Source organism: Diceros bicornis, unplaced genomic scaffold, assembly GCF_020826845.1.
Source record: "Diceros bicornis minor isolate mBicDic1 unplaced genomic scaffold, mDicBic1.mat.cur scaffold_92_ctg1, whole genome shotgun sequence".
In the NCBI taxonomy this organism is placed as follows: domain Eukaryota; kingdom Metazoa; phylum Chordata; class Mammalia; order Perissodactyla; family Rhinocerotidae; genus Diceros; species Diceros bicornis.
In genome coordinates, this window is record NW_026691812.1 from 410,154 (window position 1) to 430,857 (window position 20,704).

Genomic DNA, 20,704 nt, shown 5'->3' on the forward strand with positions numbered 1-20,704 from the left:
CTGTCGAAAAGGCAGGAGGAAAATTAGATTCCAGGAGTAATAGACCCAAGACTCCTGGTTTATTCAACATGGGACTGGCTCGTTGCAGAACTGAGAAATACCTTTTTATCTCTCAAGTTTTAGGCTTATTTAACATTTCATATGGCTATTTTAGATTCCAAATATTATTATCTAGTATAAAAGAGTGCTTTATGTTTTTCTTAATTCTTAAGATGCACAGTAGTCATGAACAGTAATAAGTGTATCATTGAAGAATTATCGTTGGAGCATTGATAGGATTTAAATTCTGTATCTGTACGGTATAATATTAGGTTCTCATTTTAAGCTTTATATTTGAAAAGCCGGGTATAGCAGAATATTAATAGTAATGTAATAATCACAAGAGTTTCAACATGGTAAAAAAGTGCTAGTAGGCAAGTATGTATTTGGTTTTCAAACGGTATCTAATTGTTGTTATCAGTATCGAAAGATCCTGTTACTGCATGTGTCCTTATGTTTTATTTCGTTTCTTTTAGGTCTCTTTTATTCAAAACCTTGTATTTTGTGTAGAAAGAGTTTACCATGTGCCTGATTTTGGTGTCTGGGAAAGAGGAAGCAAATATAATAATGGCAGCACAGAGCTACATTCGAGGTAATTTGTTTATTTCTAAGGGTTTTTTTTTTTTTAATTTAAATGTGTGGAATTTGAATATGAATAAAAATCAAAAGTATTAGATGGGAACTGTGGTTTCTATGTTAATTTCATCTCTTTTTTTTTTTTTCTATGTGATGCAGATGAAATTCACTTAAAATTAAACCAGAAGAGTCTGCTCTCAGTGCCGATAAACAGATGCAGGAAAGGAGCAGGGTGTCTTTCCCAGCCTCCCGTGGTGTTGGTACATGCATATCAGCCTCCAGTCCACGGCTTGGCCTTGCTGCTCAGCCAAGTCATTTTCTTTTTCCTCTTTACAATGACACTCTTTGAAAGATCAAGGAAATTAAAATTGCCAAACACCTATGTATATACATTGCATGTAAAATTCCCTTCCATGTTATAGAGCTGATTTTTGTCCTAATCAGAGATACTTATACTCTTCATATAAAACTTAACATTCATTGTTTTCTCTGAGAGGTGTGGTCACCATCTTGAGCTGTGGTTTAGGGGGTTTGAATAAACAAGAATAGTTGATAACTTATGTTAGTAGTTTGTGAATTTCCTTTACTCTTTAGGGTGAGGGAAATAGCTTTAATGACTGATTGCACCTTTCAGATGTTGTAAATTTTTGCCCAGGAGGTCATCTTTTAACTAAAAAGTGTAGCTCAATGAGTCCTATCCATTTCACACTAAAAGATTTAAGAATTTAAAGGTGATTAACTATAGGTCAGTTTACATCATTGAGACTTGAAGTAGAGAAACAGTTTAAGAAACAGTGGTTAAGAGGAATCCACAGCTGTATATTTTTTTGGGTAGAAGAACTAATCACACAGAAAACTAAGCCAATATAAGATATAAACTAAGATATAGAAACTGGCTCCAGATCTCTAGCTGTGTATCATCTCCATGCCTCAGTTTCTTCATCTATAAAATGAAGATAATAATAGTTTCTACTTTATAAAGTTGTTATAATGATTGAGTTAATATATATGTAAAGCATTTGAATACCTGGCATAAGTGAGCACTAGAATACAAGTGTACTCACACATTTAAGAATATTTTAATAACAAAGATTGAAACAAAAAGGACTTCAGTTAACTCTGGGTTAACTAAAATACAAACATTTTTCTGTAAGTTTTATGATTCATATGAGGCATTTTTATAGTGCACAGCAGAATAGTAACAATCAGTGAAGAAGTCAGTGAAGTGGAGAAATAATTTGTGGGAAAGTTCAGTTCAGACATTAAACAAATTCTGGCAAATATTAAAAATAGGAAGATAATGTTATATTTCAGCCATAATCCAAATTAAGTTCTCAACATTTTCCAGATTATCAAATTACAAGAAAGAAAGTGGATTTGATTAGAAAAGGTGATTTTTAAAAATTTACCTTTCTAGCATTTATGATTTATCAGACCTTTTATCTGCGTTTTAATAACCGTTTGATACATGCCAATGTTATCCCACTGACATTATTTTCAGTATAAAATATTTGGAGTGGCGTTTTTCCTGTTTATAAAAAGTGTAGTAAACTCAGAAAGAACCTTGGGTGAAAGATACCATCCTAGAAAGTGAAGGTGTTGGAAGGTTTCTAGTGAAAAAACAGGCTCCAACTTGTTTTCTTGTAACTAAGGTGCTAATCTTTAATTGAACCATTAAGGATTTTATTTCAAGGCTTGGAAGATCATTATATGATGTTCTTTGCTACCTTTTGCATGCAAAATTAATCTTAATTGTAGCAGGCCAATTCTATTCAAATGGATGGGTAATGAAGTTTGCCATTAGGTTTGGATGACGGGTTTTATACATTTAACATTGATCTTTTAATTTTCTATGGTATAACACTTTACAATTCTCCATAAGAATTCTAAACATTTTTTTCAAATGTGTCTGACCTCAGATCTCCACAAGCCTTCTTGGATGTGTCACCTCTGGTGCCAAAAGGGTCTATTTTGACACTGCAGGCGGACTTGGCACTGAGGGACGCAGTGATAGCGGTAGTGGTGGGAGGCCAGTATCTTTCTGTGCTCAGGCCTGGGTAGTGGAATGTGGAGCTGCTGCTTAGCCTGTTGCTGCTGTAAGACATCCCAGAACTGTCTGTGCCTGGTTGGATCTGATCTTTACTGCGTAGTGCAATACCCCGTTATCTCCTTAAGCTGTCCTCCTCATTTCAGACAGCCTGAAGTAGTCTACAGTAACTCTTGCTGTAAGTACCCACACCACCCTTTTTGCCTTCTGGCTTTCTTTGCCGTTCTCCCTCTAGCTGTGTACTATACGGTCCTCCTTAGCAGGAGTCAGAGAAGAGACAGAGCACAATCTGACTGTTGCCTTGGTGCTCACTAGGGCCTTGGCCAAAGCGACTGGCTTGGTGAATGTTCCTTTCTTCCCTTATCACACTGGGCACATCCCTTCTAAGCTGCAACTTGATCAAAGAAGGTTACCACCCCTAGGCCCCCAAAACGCACGCATAGTATTCTGAGGTCAGAGCCTCCCTTTTCAGCATCCATTCTCAGTGGTCCTTTAATAATTGCAATCTGTGGCACTGTCCAGTTACAGAATATATTTTATTTAGGTCAGGCAGGGAACATTATTGCCTTTTATACGGGAAGAAACTAAGGTTTAGAAGGTTTAGCGATCTCCCCCCGACCCTGCCTTTAAATGATACACCCCAGTAAGTAGTAGAACCAGAACTGGATTCCAGGTGATTGGCCTCCAAGTCCAAAGTTGTTTCTGCTCTTTCACGTTGTATTTTCAAGTCTTAAAAAGTTTTTCTAAAGTTTGAAAGAACAGTAGGGTATATGCTCTTGGTGAAACTGTTATAAGTTTCAAGTATATCTTTGTTTAGTAATCAGTACAGCTTGATTCAGCTTAATGCTTTGATCAGACCCTTCCTGATCTGCCCTTTTCAGCCCCAGGTTTGCTGGTATCCCTTTTAGTCCAAGTTTTTGAATTATTTAGTATTTCTTAGATAAACCCTAGAATTTTTTTCTGAAAGGTGATCTCTTTACATTTATCTGAACCGCATTCTAGCAGCTGCCTCACCCTTTTCAGGGCTTTAGGAAAAGGATCCATTGCTCTAGGCTCACTATGATTTTCTTGAAATGTTTCCTAAGCAAGTGTTCCCTGCTTTCCTGGTTTTTCTGTTGACTTGACTTTCCTCAAGTGACATGCTCCTTTCAGTTTCTCCCAGGGTGTCTGGAACTGTGTCAGCTAATTCTCCTCTTTTCTCTTGTTCAGTCTCTAACAAATGCCTATGTATTTTAAAATCCTATATTATTTGATTTAATTACATTTTCCTCCATATATCTTTTTGGTACCTATTTATTGTAGCACTAATTCTTAACCCCCAGAATTACGTATCCAAGTAGTCTTCTCAGCTGCTCCAAGTTGAATTAAAGTATTTTAATCTTTATATTTCCCCTTCCTCATTTATGTGAGGATATTCCTACACCTTGGGACTACCTTTAAACCAAAATTCTTTGTTTTGGAGAAGAGATGAGTCATCTATAAGATGTGAATTGAACCTTCACCAAGACTAACTTTGAATTTTTTGGCTGTTGGGAAGAAAAAGGAAAATTGTACTTAATAACTTAGTAATGTGGATATCTGCCCAAATAGAAAGAAAAGTTTTTGAAACATTAACTCCTAAATAGAACTTTCTATTTAATAGCATAATTTCCTTTTTTACTTTGTTAAATCTAATATTTGCGGTACAAAGAAGACTGTAGAAGCAAAGAGAATTTAGAAATTTAGATCTGATTTTTCAGTTTTTTTTTTTTTTCATGGTTTTATGTTCTATTCGCTTGGCTTTTCCAATAAAGAAAGCCATCACTAAAATATCAGATAAGTAACCATCATATCACCACTTTACTCAGTTTAAGATGTTTTTAGTGACCATTTTATTCCACACAGTGCTTGTTATTTAAAGTAACTACTTAATCTTCTTAAATCATTTTTGATGTTCCAGTCATTGAACTATGATAGAAGCAACTATCCCTCCGTTCTGCTTCATTTTATGTATTTTTGCTGTACTGAACAATTCATCAGCACCCATTAAAACTATAGTCCTGTCAAGTCCTTGCTGTTTCAGGGGATATGATTGGGTGGCTCAGGGAACTAAAGCATAGTGTTAATGAGCAGGAGGATGTGAATTTAGTTCTCATGCTTGTCAATGAATTTTTTGGATTCTGTGGTGGGTTGTCAATCACTGAGTCCAAACCCATCATCTTTTCTAGAAAAGCTTTGAAATATGCAACAAACCACTTTTATTACAAACTATCTCCCAAGCGAACATCACTTCATTTTAGCCCTGTTAAATGAATGTTGAGGTAACACTTTTCAAGACCAGATTGGTGAATGTTCTACTGGTAGTATTCACCTAATATTAATATATTCAATAACTAATTATAGAGTAATTTAATTTTCTGAGAATGTCTTGTGCTAGTAAAATATTTTTAACTCTTACAACAGTATGTATTATATTTGACAGTAAAATGTAAGATCACATTAGGAGTATGTTTGAGTTTCTAAATAGCTTGCTGTAGCCAGAGATTTAAATAACCAGTGGATAATAAAGTAACATATTTGTGAATTTCAGTTAAGTCCAATTATTTAACCAATTGCATTGGGAAAGAAAGTTAAAAGAGAAAGAGTTCCACATTTACTCTAGTCCAGGTACAGTGTTTGTTTTTTTTTGTAATGCTTTATTTAGAAGACAATTTCAAAATTCATCCTTTAGCTGTCTTGTTAAAGACAAAACCTTGAGTTAGCTACATCGTGTATCTCCTCCAGTGCAGTATTTCTTTTGGATATTTGCCTTTTGAATAATTTATTTATTCTCGCTTCTCAAAATACTACAAACAGTCTTCATAACACATGTACGTCACACTGTAAGTGGAGGTTTTCTGGTATTACTCAGTTAAATGCATGTAAATGTTTGTGCGTTGGGGACTATAAGGGAACTCCTAGGACATCAGGAACACATTCTTAAGCAAGAACACCAGTTGACGATGGATGTTTTTGCATGAACTGTCAGAATAGATGACCCCTAGGGGCTCTCCTAACCCTTAGGTTCCAGGAGTCTAGAATTCTTATGCAGGTACTATTTGGTTTCCATTTGGAGCATGCAAGGCTGAGTATGATTGGCCTACTTATTCTGGGTACGTGATAGAATTAGGAACCTGACTTAGGTTCTTTTCTGGTTACCTATTGTTGCCAATAAACTACCCCCAAATTAGAGGCATAAAACAACAACAATATTTTATTAGTATTAACTCTCATAGTTCTGAGGGTTGCTGGGCTAAGCTAGGTGGTTCCTGCTCAGGGTCTTTTATGCATTTTCCGTCAGTTGTGGGTGGGGTTGGAGTCAGCTTGATGGCTTCCTCACTCAGGTATCGGAATGTTGACTGGAACCTTGGCAGGAGCTGTCTGCCACAAGACTTATATGAAGTTTTTTCATATAGACTTCCTCACAACATGGTGGCTGGGTTCCAAGGTCCAGCGTCACAAAAGAGAGGGCCAGGTGGGGGCTGTATTGCCTTTTATGACCTAGCTTTAGAGGTCATGCAGTATAACTTCCACCACATTCTATTTGTTAGAGTCAGTAAGACCAGGCCATATTCTAGTGAGGGGAATAAGAGTCCACCTCTTGATGGGAAGACTGTCAAAGAATTTGCAGACATGTTTTAAACTGGCACATATTTTTCGCTTGGACTTTATTCCTTCAGGTTCTAGGCCTTGTCATTTCTCTGTTTTCTTTTTCCTACCTTCCTGTGGGTTCTTCAGCATTTTTTAGAATTGCGTATTGATTTATCTGTAATGATTTTGAAGGTATCTTTTTGTATAGCTTTTTAGCGATTGCTCTAGGTATTACATTATATATATAAACTGAGTGTACCGCGGTCATTATTTCACCCACTGGAGGCAAATATAGAAGTCTTACCTCCATTTATGTCTTGTTACGCTCCCCCATTTATATTATAGTTATCATAAATATTTTTCCCACATGCATTTAGAACCCACAGTGTTACAACTGTTGCTGTAATTGTCAAACATAATTTATAAAACTCAAGAGGAGAAGAAAAGCCTATCGTGTGTACCCATATTTTTGCTTACTATATTTTTTCTTCCTTTTTGATTGTTCCAAGGTTGATTGGTTGGTTGGTTGCTTGCAATCATTTTGTTTTGAGAATTTACTTTAGTCATACTTTTAGGGTAGATCTACTGGTGACAGATTTCTTATTTTTCTTTCATCTGGGAATGTCTTGTGTAAATAAATAAACAAATAGGATATATTTACTGGTATAAGATTCTGGGTTGACAGTTCTTCTGTTTCAATGCTTGAAAACACTTGCGCCACATCCTTTTAGCCTTCATGGTTTTTGGTAAGCAATTCATTGTCATTCCGTTGTTTTTCCCCTATAGGTAAAATGTTGTCCATGGCTACTTTAAAGATTTTTTCTTTGTCTTTAGTTTTCAAAAGTTTTGATGTGCCTAGCATGGATATATTTATTTTATTCTGATTGAGTTTCACTCGCTGCTTGAATCTGTAGCTTTTTGTTTCTTGCAAATTGGGAAGTTGTCTGCCATTATTTCAAGTACTTTTTTTTTTAGCTCTGCCCTTTTTCTTCTCTCCTTGAGGGAGTCCAATGACATGAATGTTAGATCTTTTGTTATAGCCCCAAAGGTCCCTGAAGCTCTCTTCGTTTTTTTTTTCTAGTCAATTTTTTTCTCTTTTGTTCTGATTGGATAATTTCTATTGTTTTATCTTCCAATTTGGTTATTGTTTCCCCTTTCTCCCCCATTCTGCCATTGATCCTGTCCACTGAGCTTTTAATTTTTATTATTGTAATTTTTCACTTGTAAAAACTTTGTTTACACTTTTCTGTTTCTTAGCTGAGGCTTTCTATCTTTTCACTTGTTTCAATCATATTTATAATTGCTCATTGAAGAATTTTTATTATGGCTGTTTTAAAATCTTTGTTAGATAATTTTAACATTGCTTTCGTCTCAGTGTTAGCATCTATTGATTGTCCTTTTTCATTCAGTTTGGCTGGGTCTGGTTCTAGACATGATCAGTGATTTTTGATTGAAATGTGGACATTTTGAGTATTATGTTGTAACACCCTGAATCTTATTTTAACTTTCTATTTTAGCTATATTTTTTTGGCACCACTCTGCCAGGGGAAGGGGGCAGGGTCATCACCTCATTACTACTGGGTAGGAATGTAAGTCTAGGTTTTTCTTTGATATCCAAGATGGAGACTCTTCATTGTTGCTGGGTCCAGTTGGGATGCCTAGTTCCCCAGTAGGCCTCCACTGATACCTCCTTGGCTAGGAAGGATAGGAGTGCCTCATTACTCATTCCCAGTTGGCCTCTACTTATGGAACAGGGAGAGGATATGGCCTCTTTGCAGCTGGGCATTAGTGAAAGTACTGACTCTCCATTGGACCTCCTCTGATGCCATCCCAGCAGGAAGGGTAGGTTCACCTCATTACTGGCAAGCAGGTGTGGAAGTCTAGGCTTTCCGTGTGTTCTCCACTGACGCTGAAGTGTGAGGGGGGAGACTTCTTAACACTCATTGGTAATGAAAGTCTTGGCTTCCTTCTTGGACTTCTCTGACACCACACGGCAGCTGAGAGGGTTGCAGGTTGGGTGCAGTTCCTTATTATAGACTCAATGTAGAAGTCTAGGTTCCCCACTAGCCTTTACAGGAGTGAGTGGGGGTAGGGCCACAGTTTTCTTTTCTTGAGTGGTTCTTCTCTAAATTTTAAACTGTCTAAATTTTGAGTGGTTGTTGTCTATTGTGTTTTGCTAGGCTATCCTTTTCCTGGTCCTTTAGCTAGAGAGAGCAGGCTTTTGTTGGGGCTTTTTTTAATACACCTACTGGCATTTCCTGGTTTTTGGCTTCTTTAGCTCTAAGTCTGGTATATTGGAGGCAAAAAGGAAACTCAGGGAACTTACCAAGTGTTGTTCCTAGAATCCTAAGGCTCCTAGCCAGTCTGCCTTTCCATCTTTCTGAGGCTTTTTATTTTTGTTATGTGATGTCCAGGGTTTTTTGTTGTACTTAGTGAGAGAAATAGGGAAACTTATGTCTACTCCACTTCCCCATCCATGTATTTTAAAAGGTTTCCCACCTATTTACTATCCTGTATTAAAAGTAATGCATACTTGAGAACATTTCATGTAAACAACCCATTGAAAATGTAGATAATGATGATTCGAATAGCTTAGAACAGTGGTTCTCAAATTTAAAGTGCATTTAACCCCCTGGGGGGCTTTTTAACACTGATTGTTGGGCCCCACTCCTGGAGAGGAGTGAGAATTGGCATTTCTAACAAGTTCCCAGATAATGCTACTGCTCTGGGGACCACACTTTGATAATCACTCCTTTAGAGAAATGCTGAAATGATGACTGATCATTAATTTTAAATGATATTAATAGCATATGCATTTGCTTTTAATAAAAACAGAAAAAATGCAATAAGTAAAATAAACTGGATATTAGATCTAAAATATTTAAATGTTATTTATAAGATGACAGTCATATTTTTAATGAAATTTGTCTTCCCATTTTCCAGCACTATTGTATGTGGCATTTGAGAGGGCAAAGGAGTACGTATTTTATTATAAACAGAACAATATAGCAAAAAATGAGAGGTATGATGATCAGTTGTTTTGTGAGCATAAAGTAATGCCTATTTTATTGGACTCTAAGCAAAGAGTATTTGAATGGGTATATTAAACCCCACTCCGTGGTAAGTGTATGATGTGCAAGAACTTTTTTTAAGGCTCAGAGTTGATATCAGAAAAGCTCTTTTACATTGATCTGAGCTAATGATGCGCAACCTTGTTATTACTGTGCACATATTATAATATACCTTCCTCTAAAGTTCATCTTTTTTTTTCTTGAGTTAGTGAATATAAATGATACTGGAATTAAAACTACTCCCATCAATAGTATGACCATTTGCCTAGATCAAGGTGAACTTAGAAATATTTTTCCCAGAAGATCACTAACTATAAAAAAGAGAAATTAAAATAGTGAAATGTCAGACTGCGATCTCTTAGACATTATTCTTCCTACAGAAGTTGTTCTAAGTTTTAATAAAGAAACTTACTTGTGAATATTCATCAGATAATGGTTCTTATTTTGTAGCCAGATATATTAGAGTTATAAAGTATTTCCTTTTCTCTTTTAGCTCTGTTGGCTTAGCAAAAGCAGCTCTAGAAGCAATTAATGGATTCAACCTCTTTGGCAACCAGGTAAAAAAAACAGCAATAGTAACAATAAACTGTGATTGTTTATTTGAATTATGTTTTTAATTAATTTGGCCATTCATTAACCAAGTTGTTCCTTATGATCAGAGAATGTCTGAAATTTATGTGGCAGACCATGGTTGAACAGACTTTCCTTTGAATATGATTTGCCGGTTAAATTTTAGTTTTCTAACTAAAAAACATTGCTTAATTAGAAAAAAAAAAAAATCTCTTCATAAAGAATTCTCATTGTCTTTGTTCCCTAGCTTTTTCCTCAGGTCTCTTGTTGAGCTTTCACAGTTTTAAATATTCCTAGCCTTATATATCATATATTTTCCATATTAGTTCTCATGTTGGTTTCAACTTAATGTAAATCTTATGTAGAGGGGAATTTGTGTAATATGTGCAGCCAAAGAATTGGAAATTTTAATCCTAGCTTAACCCTCAACTGGCTGTAATTATATGTCTAAATCTCATTTTCTTCGGGATAAAAGAGAAATCCTAAGGGTTGCCTTAAATTTTCTTAAAACAAGATCTTTAACAAGTTTCTGCACCCAATCAAGTGACCGTGGATTGAGTTGTCAATGAAAGGGAATAAAATGTAGGAATACAGGTTATTACTCTGGATCAAGAACTAGGCTAATTGTCTTTAGCAATTTTTGTAAAGATTCTTAAGATGGGAGGGCAAAGGCGGTTTCCAGCTGATATTATAATTAACCTTAAGTTATTAAAATGCTTGGTGGTCTAGTGGTTAAGATTCAGCACTCTCGTTGCTGTGGTCTGAGTTCGTTTCCTGGTCAGGGAACCTCACCACCCATCTGTTGGTTGTTATACTGTGGCAGCCATGTGTTGCTGTGATGCTGAAAGCTATGCCACTGGTATGTCAAATACCAGCAGGGTCACCCGTGGTGGACAGGTTTCAGGGAAGCTTCCAGACCAAGGCAGACTAGGAAGAAGGACATGACCACACATTTCTGAAAAAATTGGCCATGAAAACCCTATGAATAGCATTGGAGCATTATCTGATACAGCACCAGAAGGTGAGAGGATGGAGCAAAAAGACCAGGCGGGGTTCTGCTCTTTGGTACACAGGGTCACTAGGGGTCGGAACGGACTTGATGGCACTAAAAACAACAACCAATTAAAATGCCGAGTCAGTAAAAATACATTTTAGAAAGTTATGCAGATATGCAAAAGGTAACATGGTTTTTGTTATGGCAATTGTAATACTATGTACCCGAAGTCTTGAATTTAAGAAAGTTTTAAGTTGAAGTGTTATAGTACAACTGCCTCTCTTTCACTCCCTACATCCACAAACTCACTTCTGTTCTCACTCTAACTTCCTCTTGGAGGATGGACTCTGCTTACATCCAGGACATGAAGAATGAAGAATGAACATAGACATGAACGGATTGGGAAGAGGGGAGCAGCACCTTATTTTGGGTGCCCAAGACTAAATCGCCCACTTCCCACACTCTTCCTCCACTCTCAAGACCTCTGGCTGGAGAAATGGAGAGATCAGAGCTCATGGGGGTTTGAGGGGTGTGAGCCTATCGAAATCATGATTATTAATATTATGCCTCTCCTGGAGATTCTTGGTGCCTCTGGCACTGATCTCTTGGCTTATGTCAACATTTCTTTCTCACTGGAAGAGTCAACATACTCATGGAAGTCCCACATGTATCCTTCAGTACTTCTCATTTCCTTTTCACCCTTGCCTCACTCTCAGTACATTCATTTAAATTAGTGTGTACGTGTGTATGTATGAATTTGTGTGTGTATATGTGTGTGTGTATGTCTGTGTTTGTGTTTGTGTATGTATATAGGTATATTAGATAGATAGGTAGGTGGGAAGGAAGGAAGGAGTATGGCATAAAGGTATAAAGGCATAAACATGGCATAAAGGTATGGCATTGTAGCATTATTTACGATGGCCAAGATATGGAAACAACCTAAGTGTCCATCGATGGATGAATGGATAAAGAAAATGTGGTAAATATATATACAATCATGTGGCGCATTGCGATGTTTTGGTCAACAATGGACTGCATATATGATGGTGGTCCCATAAGATTAGTACCATGTAGCATAGGTGTGTAGTAGGCTATACAATCTAGGTTTGTGTAAGTACACTCTGTGATAGTCACACAATGATGAACAGCATACAGTGTGCCTAAAAGCACATTTCTCAGAACATATCCCCATCATCAAGTGATGCATGACTATACAATGGAACATTATTTAGCTATGAAAAAGAATGAAATCTTGACATTTGTGACAACATAGATGAACCTTGAGGGCGTTATGCTAAGTGAAATAAGTCAGACAGAGAAAGACAAATAGCATATGATCTCACTTATATGTGGAATCTAAAACAACAAAACACCAAGCACATATATACAGAGAACAGATTGGTGGATGCCAGAGGTCGGGGGTGGAGGGTGGGTGAAATAGGAGAAGGGGGTCAAAAGGCACAAACTTCCAGTTATAACATAAGTCATGGGGATGTAATGTGTATCATGGTGACTATAGTTAATAATACTGTATTGCATATTCGAAAATTGCTAAGAGTAGATCTTAAAAGTTCTCTTCACAAGAAAGAAAATTTTTGTAACTATGTACGGTGATGGATGTTAACTAGACTTATTGTGGTGATCATATTGCAGTATATACAAATATTGAGTCATTATGTTGTACACCTGAATCTAATATAATGTTATACGTCAATTATACCTCAATTAAAAAAAAAAGAATGGCATTGTATTTGGAGTCAGGAGACTCACTGTACGCTCTGTACTCCCACTAGTGAGTTCTGTGACATTGGCTAGTTGTTTACCTGTCTCGGCTTCCTCAACTAAAAAAATAGAGATAATGATACTAGGACCTAACTCAGAAGGTTTTCATGCAAATAAAAAGCTTAGTATAGTGCTTGGCAAAGATTAAACCCTCAATAAATATTATCTCTTGTTATTGTTAATGAAGTACTGGTAATGTTAAAGAACGGAAATGAAGAGATTGGACTGAAAAGCTTCTAGAGAGTATTTCAAGGAGACTTAGAGGAGTCATGGACTAAATCAATAGTGTTACAGCAGCAGTCTGGAAAGATACAGGTCTTGCTCTTCTGCCTTCCATGGCATACCAAGTAGTGTGCTGAATGGAGTTTTGTGTCTAGGTTGGACATTATAAGGTATTGGTCAGCTCTTTTTTGCAATCGTGCCATCTCCTTTGATGTCCCTGAGTCTTAGTGTATGTTGCTTATGTGTCTGGTATATATACTACATATATGCCTCCACCTACATAGAAGCCCACACGTATACATGCTACCTTTCCTAACTACCCATGTTTCAGGGCTCTGTCTTCAGCCTACTTTTCCCAGGAAGCTTTCATAGATCTCTTAGCCATAACTCTAAAAGCACTGAATTGCTCTACTATACTTTCTGATTCTGAGTTATAAATATACTGCTAGAATTGTTCCTCAGCCATAATGTCTCAGTCTTGGCTGCACAGTGGAATTATTTGCAATACTGATTGCTGGGCTCTACCCCTGGAGATTCTGATTTAATTGGTCTAGGGGGAGACCTTGGCCTTGAGATGTTTCCAACTGCCCAGGAATTGTAATGTTCAGCCAAGGATGAGAACGACTGCTCTAAGCAGAGTTAATATTGACCTTGGTTAGCTCATGTCCATTCCCAGCAGAGCTGTGTGCCAAATGTTTGCCGAGTTGACTATTCGTTGAGTATTTTGGATGGAAATATAGACAAATAATGTCTTATTCCTTTAGCCACATAGATGTCACATGTTGCAAGTGGAGCTCTCCATGTTCCTTTTTTTTGGATAATATCAAACAGTATCCTAGTTTTACCAATTCCCTTTCATTTTTGTTTCTGATGTGGAGAATTACAGAAACCTGACTTTGTTAATGTTAAAATTCCCACCTCTACAGCAAAGTTAAAAATATACCTGCTAAATAGTAGCACATTTAAGAGTGCATATGATCTTTTCAGTGTTTAATCATTTTATCATATTGCTCCATGTCCTTCAATGGGCTGTGGTCTAATTAGAAGTCAGTGGCTGGGAAAAGAACTGATGTAACAAAGAAATGTTTTTATTCAAATGAAAACCTATAGAAACCTCCTCAAGATTTGAGGGATTTCAGATCAGATGAATATTCTCAGCTATTTCCAAAAACTGTTGATGTAGTGTTTTAGAAGACCTGATCATGTGTCTTTAACTAAATTAATTTAGAGCTTTGAAAAAGTACACCTATTGATCGCAACTCAGACAATCTTAGATCTTTGGAGCTGGAAGGGCCCTTCTCTCAAAATGAGTGGTCACAGAGTTGAGGTGGCTTTTCACTGGTCATGCAACAAAGAGGCAGAACAGGAATTAAACCAAAGCCACTTGGTAATGAATCTGGAATATCAACTATTAGTACAGGAAATCTTAAATCTTGAATGCTTTCTACCTTTAGAGGTGAGAACTGTGCATTTGCTTTTGAAAACTTTTAAGCCATTTTCTTCTTTTTTAAAAAATTTAATTTTTTTATTGAGGTGTAATCAACATATTAGTTTCAGGTGTACAACATAGTGATTCAGTATTTGTATATATTATGAAATGATCACCATAATAAGTCTAGTTAACATCCAAACCCACACGTAGTTACAAATTTATTTTTCTTGTGGTGAGAACTTTTAAGATCAACTCTCCTAGCAACTTTCAAATATGCGGTACAGTATTGTTAACTGTAGTCACCATGCTGTATATCACGTCCCCATGAGTTATTTATTTTATAACTGGAAGTTTTTACCTTTTGACCACATTATTTTCTTCTTAATTGTTGAACTTCTGAATGAGACATCCACTTGGCAAACAGCGTGAAAGGCTTGCCTTTTGCCCTTTTTGTGCTTCAGTGTATGAGATAAAATAAATGTTAATTTTTATTTTTATGGAAAATTGTTGGGTGGAATAAGCTTTTAGCTTTGATAATGGTTATTATGTGTTCTTACACTTCCTTTCTTCTTTTTTTTAAAATGTCAGACTTGTCTTATTATTCAAGGAAAAAACCTTATCATTTAAATCTTCCCTGTGAAAGCAAGTTATTTTTCTTTGGCAGAAAATATCTAAGAAGAAAATGTGATAAAATGGCCTAATGTCTTTAGTGATAAGTTTATAATAAAGGCTAATTTGGAGCATTTAGAAACATACTCATCAATATGAGAATCACATATTTCATCATACTTTCAAATATGTTCTCTATAAATATAGTGACATATATAATATTTAAGTGATATTTGACACTATTTAAATAATAATTTTTAAATAAATTATAATTCACACTCAGCAAATGTCATAGACATGCTAAGCAACAGTTTTGTGGTTCCTGGGTCTGAGTCTCAGCTCTCCCCTTTCTGAAACCCTAAGAATTACTACTCAGGTTCACCTCGCTCTGTAGTTGGAAAGTTCTTTTAACGCATGTGAGTAGAATCTTCTGTAGAAAAGAGAAGCATGGCTTGTGAGAGGGGCTGCTGGAAGCTACTGTTGGGCCAGTAAGTAAAAGTTGACTATTTACATGCCCATTGCCACCACAGCCATGATGCAGAGGGGTAATTCCCATCAGTAAATATCCTTTCTGTAAGAATCCTGCTCTCCAGGCTCTGCCACGGAGCTCAAGAACAGCTTAATGCTGAACTAGGGAAGAAAGTCTCCTGATGGTAGTTCTGTGGTATGATTTTGCATTCAGAAGAACAGAAATCATGTGTAGTAGATACACTGAGTGGGTTCATCTTGTTTTATGCTTTGATGCTATGTGGCAGCAAGCCTATTAGCTCAGGTTCAGAGAAGTGATTGATGGGGTAAAGAAAGGCCCAGACAATCCTTCAAATCATTTCCCTTTGAATTGAGACTAAAGAGATCAGCAGTGTCTTATGGTCATAGATGTCACCCTTGGCTTTAGGTACCATCTCAAAAGTGTTTGTTGCAGTCATGGAGTCTGAGGTAGATGGTTCAGTGCAGCTCTTCCCCACCATTGGAACTCAAGTCCCCATGACAGTGGTTAGGTTGAATCATCTTCTAGTGTATTTACTAGAAAGTAGTCATAGAAACTCAGTTTGGGAATACAGTTTGAGCTATCAGTCTTAAAATATGCTCTGTAGATGGAGTCAGGATATGATGGTAGAGTTGTGATAATTTCAGGAAATGGAAGATGAAAATAAAATATACAGTGTTAATCAGATACTTTGGAGTGACATATACATATAAAACATCCTTTCATATTCCTGGTTTTGATTGGAGAAATCACAATACTGACAAATGAGCTGAGGCCAGAATCTAAAAGGTAATGACTAGAGAAATTGCTCATGTTATGCAGAGCATTCAAAGCAATGCAGACATATCAAACTTCCTTTGAAATTTGCAGGCATAAAATTAATGTGTCTGATGATTTAAAGTTGGTGATAATTAATTCCATAAGTAGGGTCTCCTTGATGACTTTCTTAAAAATTTGCTTCTGAAGAGGAATAGGTGCCCATGGTCTTAGGTGAATTTTATGGTGAATTTTATCTTCCTGTGAATCTTGGCCCTATGCCTAAGCATGGTATATTTTTTAAGAGGACAGCCACACAATATAGTTAACTAGCATTTGCTCTCACTGTTAAAATCCAGTAATATTATGAAATTATTTTTCCCTTTGTGCATATTTCTTAGAGGCTGGCAGAGGAAGAAACCTGAACAAATACTTTGATGAATTTAGATAAATAAACCATTTATTCGTGGCCAGAAAATAGAAATTGGCTTGTTTATATTAATCAGATAATGGCAAGAATTGCCAAATTTGCTATTTCACTTCATTATTTATAAATTACACTAGTTAGATTTTATCTTTTAAAAATTCAGTTCAAGGCAGACTGATTTGGCATGCAATTAACTTTATTAATTATGAGCCTAAAGATAAATTATAAGTCCTGTTATTTTGTGTATTCACAGGCTCCCAACATCTCATACCTATTCATTTCTCTGCTGTTTGTTCTAACTACCCTGCCTGCTCCCCTTCCCACAAAAATTCAGATCCTAGCTTTGGTCTTTGCCTTCTCCATGAAGTATCCCAGGTTCCCTATTTTGTTTTTTTATGTTACCTTTAGAGATTTATTATCATTATTATTCTCTCATCTAAGCCACTCACTTGGTACATAGGCCCATATCTTGGTACATCGTCATGTATTGCCTGCCATGTGCAGTCTTTTTGTTTTGTTTAATATTCATCTGGTTAGGACTGAATATCACCTGGGTCAGCTCCTTGAGAGCAGAGGTCAAGTTCTATCTTGTTTTCCTCAAAGCAGAGAACACATCACTCTGACAGTGGCAGATACCGCATGAAGCTTTGTTGAATTCAATTTTGTCAGTGGGTATGAAAACTAGGGAATTTCAAATAATAGAAAGGACAGTTTAGCGTTAATCTGGTTGTAGAATGACAGCCTCACTCATTTCTTCTTCATTTATTAATTTACTCGTCAGAGTTAAAACAGATTTAAGAAATGATATTATGAATGAGAAATCATTCTATTTTTTTTTTTTTTTGGTGAGGAAGATCAGCCCTGTGCTAACATCTGCCAATCCTCCTCTTTTTTTGCTGAGGAAGACTGGCCCTGGGTTAACATCTGTGCCCGTCTTCCTCCACTTTATATGGGACGCCGCCACAACATGGCTTGCCAAGCGGTGTGTTGGTGTGCGCCCAGGATCCGAACCGACGAACCCCAGGCTGCCGCAGCGGAGCGTGCGCGCTTAACCACTTGCACCACCGGGCCGGCCTGAGAAATCATTCTATTTTATGAGCTAATACTCATGTATGTACATGGGTTAACAGGAAAAATGTACATATAGTGAGTCTGATATTTGGAGGTAGGGCCTAGTACCACTAGACGTTGAGTTTCAGTCTAGGTGATTGATTTGAGGTATTTTAGTTTCAGAGTGAATGCGTCTTTGAAGTTGGTGAGAATTGGAATGATAGTTCTCTTCTTCCCTTCCCCATGTGTTTTTCTGAGTATTCTCTTATAATGGAAGCTGTATTTGTATTCCAGTTTCATTCTCTGTTTTCAAAATGTTTAGCTCCCCAGTAAAAGAACAAAGCTATGTTTACTTATGGCTATGCTCGTAAATATGGAAAGCACTAATGGCTAAATATTAAATTTTTTTTAACTTGGTTAGCAGACCAATTGACATTTTTTGTTACACCTGTCTTTTTGTTCAAGTTTTTTGGCTCTTACTTGAAAGATATTTTTTATTGTGGGAAATTGTATAACTTAGTCGTTAAGGTGTGGGCTTCTGTGTTAGAGACTTGATTTTGAACCCGTGCTCTGTTAAACTAAGATTTAGCATCTTTTTCAGTAAAATGGGGATAATAATCCTCTATATATGGGGATTAAATGAGATAATCCATGTGAAGCATAAAGCACAGTGCCTGACACACAGTGAATATTAGCTTTTATTTGCATTTTTATTATTTGAGATTCTCCTGTCTCTATATTTTAATCAAGTAGTTTTTATATCTATAATTCTAGATTGTATCTAAATTTGCTTAGTTTGATCATATAATCAACAGTCTTTATTAGGACTGTACAATTCAGATTTTGTGAACTCAAATTGGTTCTTGTTTTATTCCTTGTCAAAAATGTGAGTAAACTATTTGTATTTTTATTAACATGAATATCCTTAATTGATTAGGTATCTTACAATCAATACATTTTGATTTATAAGAAGACTGAGGAGAAATAGGGAAATGTAAAAATAACATTTTTTATGATTATAAAATGAATGTTTATTGCAAGAAATTTGGGAAGTGCTGAAAGTATAAAAAAAGAAAATTAAAATCTTCTGTAATGCCACTCTCAATGCAACCAGTGTTAGTGTTTTTGTGAAATTTCTTACAGTCAAAATGCCCAATGTTCTACAAGTCGTTTTTTCTTAATTTAGGAAATGTTTTTCTCTTTCTTGTTCCAGGGCTGTTCTTGGTCGGTTATATTTGTGGATCTCGATGCTCACAATCGCAATAGGCAAACTTTGTGCTCACTCTTACCCAGAGAATCAAGATCTCATGTGAGATATTTTTATAATAAATTAATAAGAGCTATCGTTTATGATTGTTATGTAATTTTGTTTACTTTTCTAAGAATGTGTTCCAGAATGTTAGAGGTTGCCAGCAGAGAAGAGAAGAGAGAATAGACGTTGCCTCTCACTTGCCTGGTCTGTGGAGGTCTTGTTCAGGAAGTGAGCAGAGCTGTGGACACAGCTGCTTTGTCTTTCGAGTCTTTTGTAGAACAGGAGAAAAGTAGACCTTTTATTTTTTCAGGAGGGAGTAGCAACATTATACCAAAATGAATTTTTTTGTCACAGAATATTAGAAAAATATTTTTCATAATTTATATTCCTTTTGAATAAAATTATTTTTCATGCTTCTTTTCTCTCATTCGAGTCACAATTTTTTTTGGCTGATAAACTTTTATATGCCTATAGTACGCAATTGCGGATTTTTATAGGGGTTATTTATGGCTCTATTCTTAGAAAACACTCAAAATGGAATAATTTAATTATTTAAAAATAACTGTTTTATAGAAGTAATGCAGGATTATGATCAAAGAAAAACAAAACCCACAAATAAGCAAGTAATAATAATATAATATCCACTCGTTATTCCACCACTCAGTTATAATCTTAGGGTGACAACATTTGTGTTTATATGTTTTTATATATTTTTATATACATATATACTTTTCATTTTATAATACTGGGAGAATATTGTTCATAATATTTGATAATCTGGTTCTATGAATGGACATGTTTCCAGATCAATAAATGTTTCTACAATATAAACTTTAATGGCTGCTAATTTACTTATCTAATTGTTGGACATTTAGATTGTTTTGTGTTTTTCACTGATACCAAAAAATTGTTATGAGAAACTAAGTTTTAATGATTAGTTATTGGTGTTAAATTTTTACACACTGCCTTAATTAATATCTTAAAGTTTGAGTCCAGTGTTGAACCTTGAAAATACTCCTTATTGGTGAATAAAGTTTTATCTCCTCTGTAAGCTTCACTAAACCATACCATATAAGCGTCTGTGTGTCCCTTGTAGCACAGCAATCTCACTGTCAGTTAAAGACTTTTATTGACTTATTTATTGACTTATTTCTTATTTACTTACCTTTTATTATCTATTCCTTATTTATTGACTTATTTTTATCGGCTTTTCATCTCCATGATTCTCCTTGGGCTGTGTTGATCATATCACTGCAGGCACTTACAGTCCCTTCTTTTTTTTTATTGCTGCCAGAACACAGATGCTGCCCTGCTCCCCTGCATCACTTATCCTGCATTTGCCCTGGATGATGAAGTTCTGTTTAGCCAGACACTTGATAAAGTGGTTAGAAAATTAAAAGGAAAATATGGATTTAAACGTTTCTTGAGAGATGGATATAGAACATCACTGGAAGATCCCAACATACGCTGCTACAAACCAGCTGAAATGAAGGTATCAAAAACTATTCCATATCAGGGCATAACAGAGTGGTCAAAAGCACCGATTGAGGAGTCAGACTTCTTGGGTTTGACTTCTGGCTCTGCTACTTACTAGCTGTCTGGCCTTGGGCATGTTAATTAACCTCTCTGTGTTAATATTCTTCATTGGTAATATAATAGTACCTACTATTATTGGTCCTATTATTGAGGTTCTTGTGAGGATTAAATGAGTTAGTATATATAAAAATGCTTAGATCGGTGCTTCGCACATCGTAAGCACTTGATAAGTGTTAGCTCTTACC

The 20,704-nt window shown here is 36.0% G+C and overlaps 1 long non-coding RNA gene across 1 annotated transcript; it reads left to right on the top strand.

The window, feature by feature from the left end:
- The first annotated feature begins 550 nt into the window (after positions 1-550).
- On the top strand, positions 551-20,380 carry LOC131403845 (uncharacterized). Its single transcript, XR_009219567.1, has 4 exons — positions 551-631; positions 9,836-9,899; positions 18,885-18,980; positions 20,218-20,380. It is a non-coding gene; the product is annotated as an uncharacterized LOC131403845 (long non-coding RNA).
- Positions 20,381-20,704: the final 324 nt, after the last annotated feature.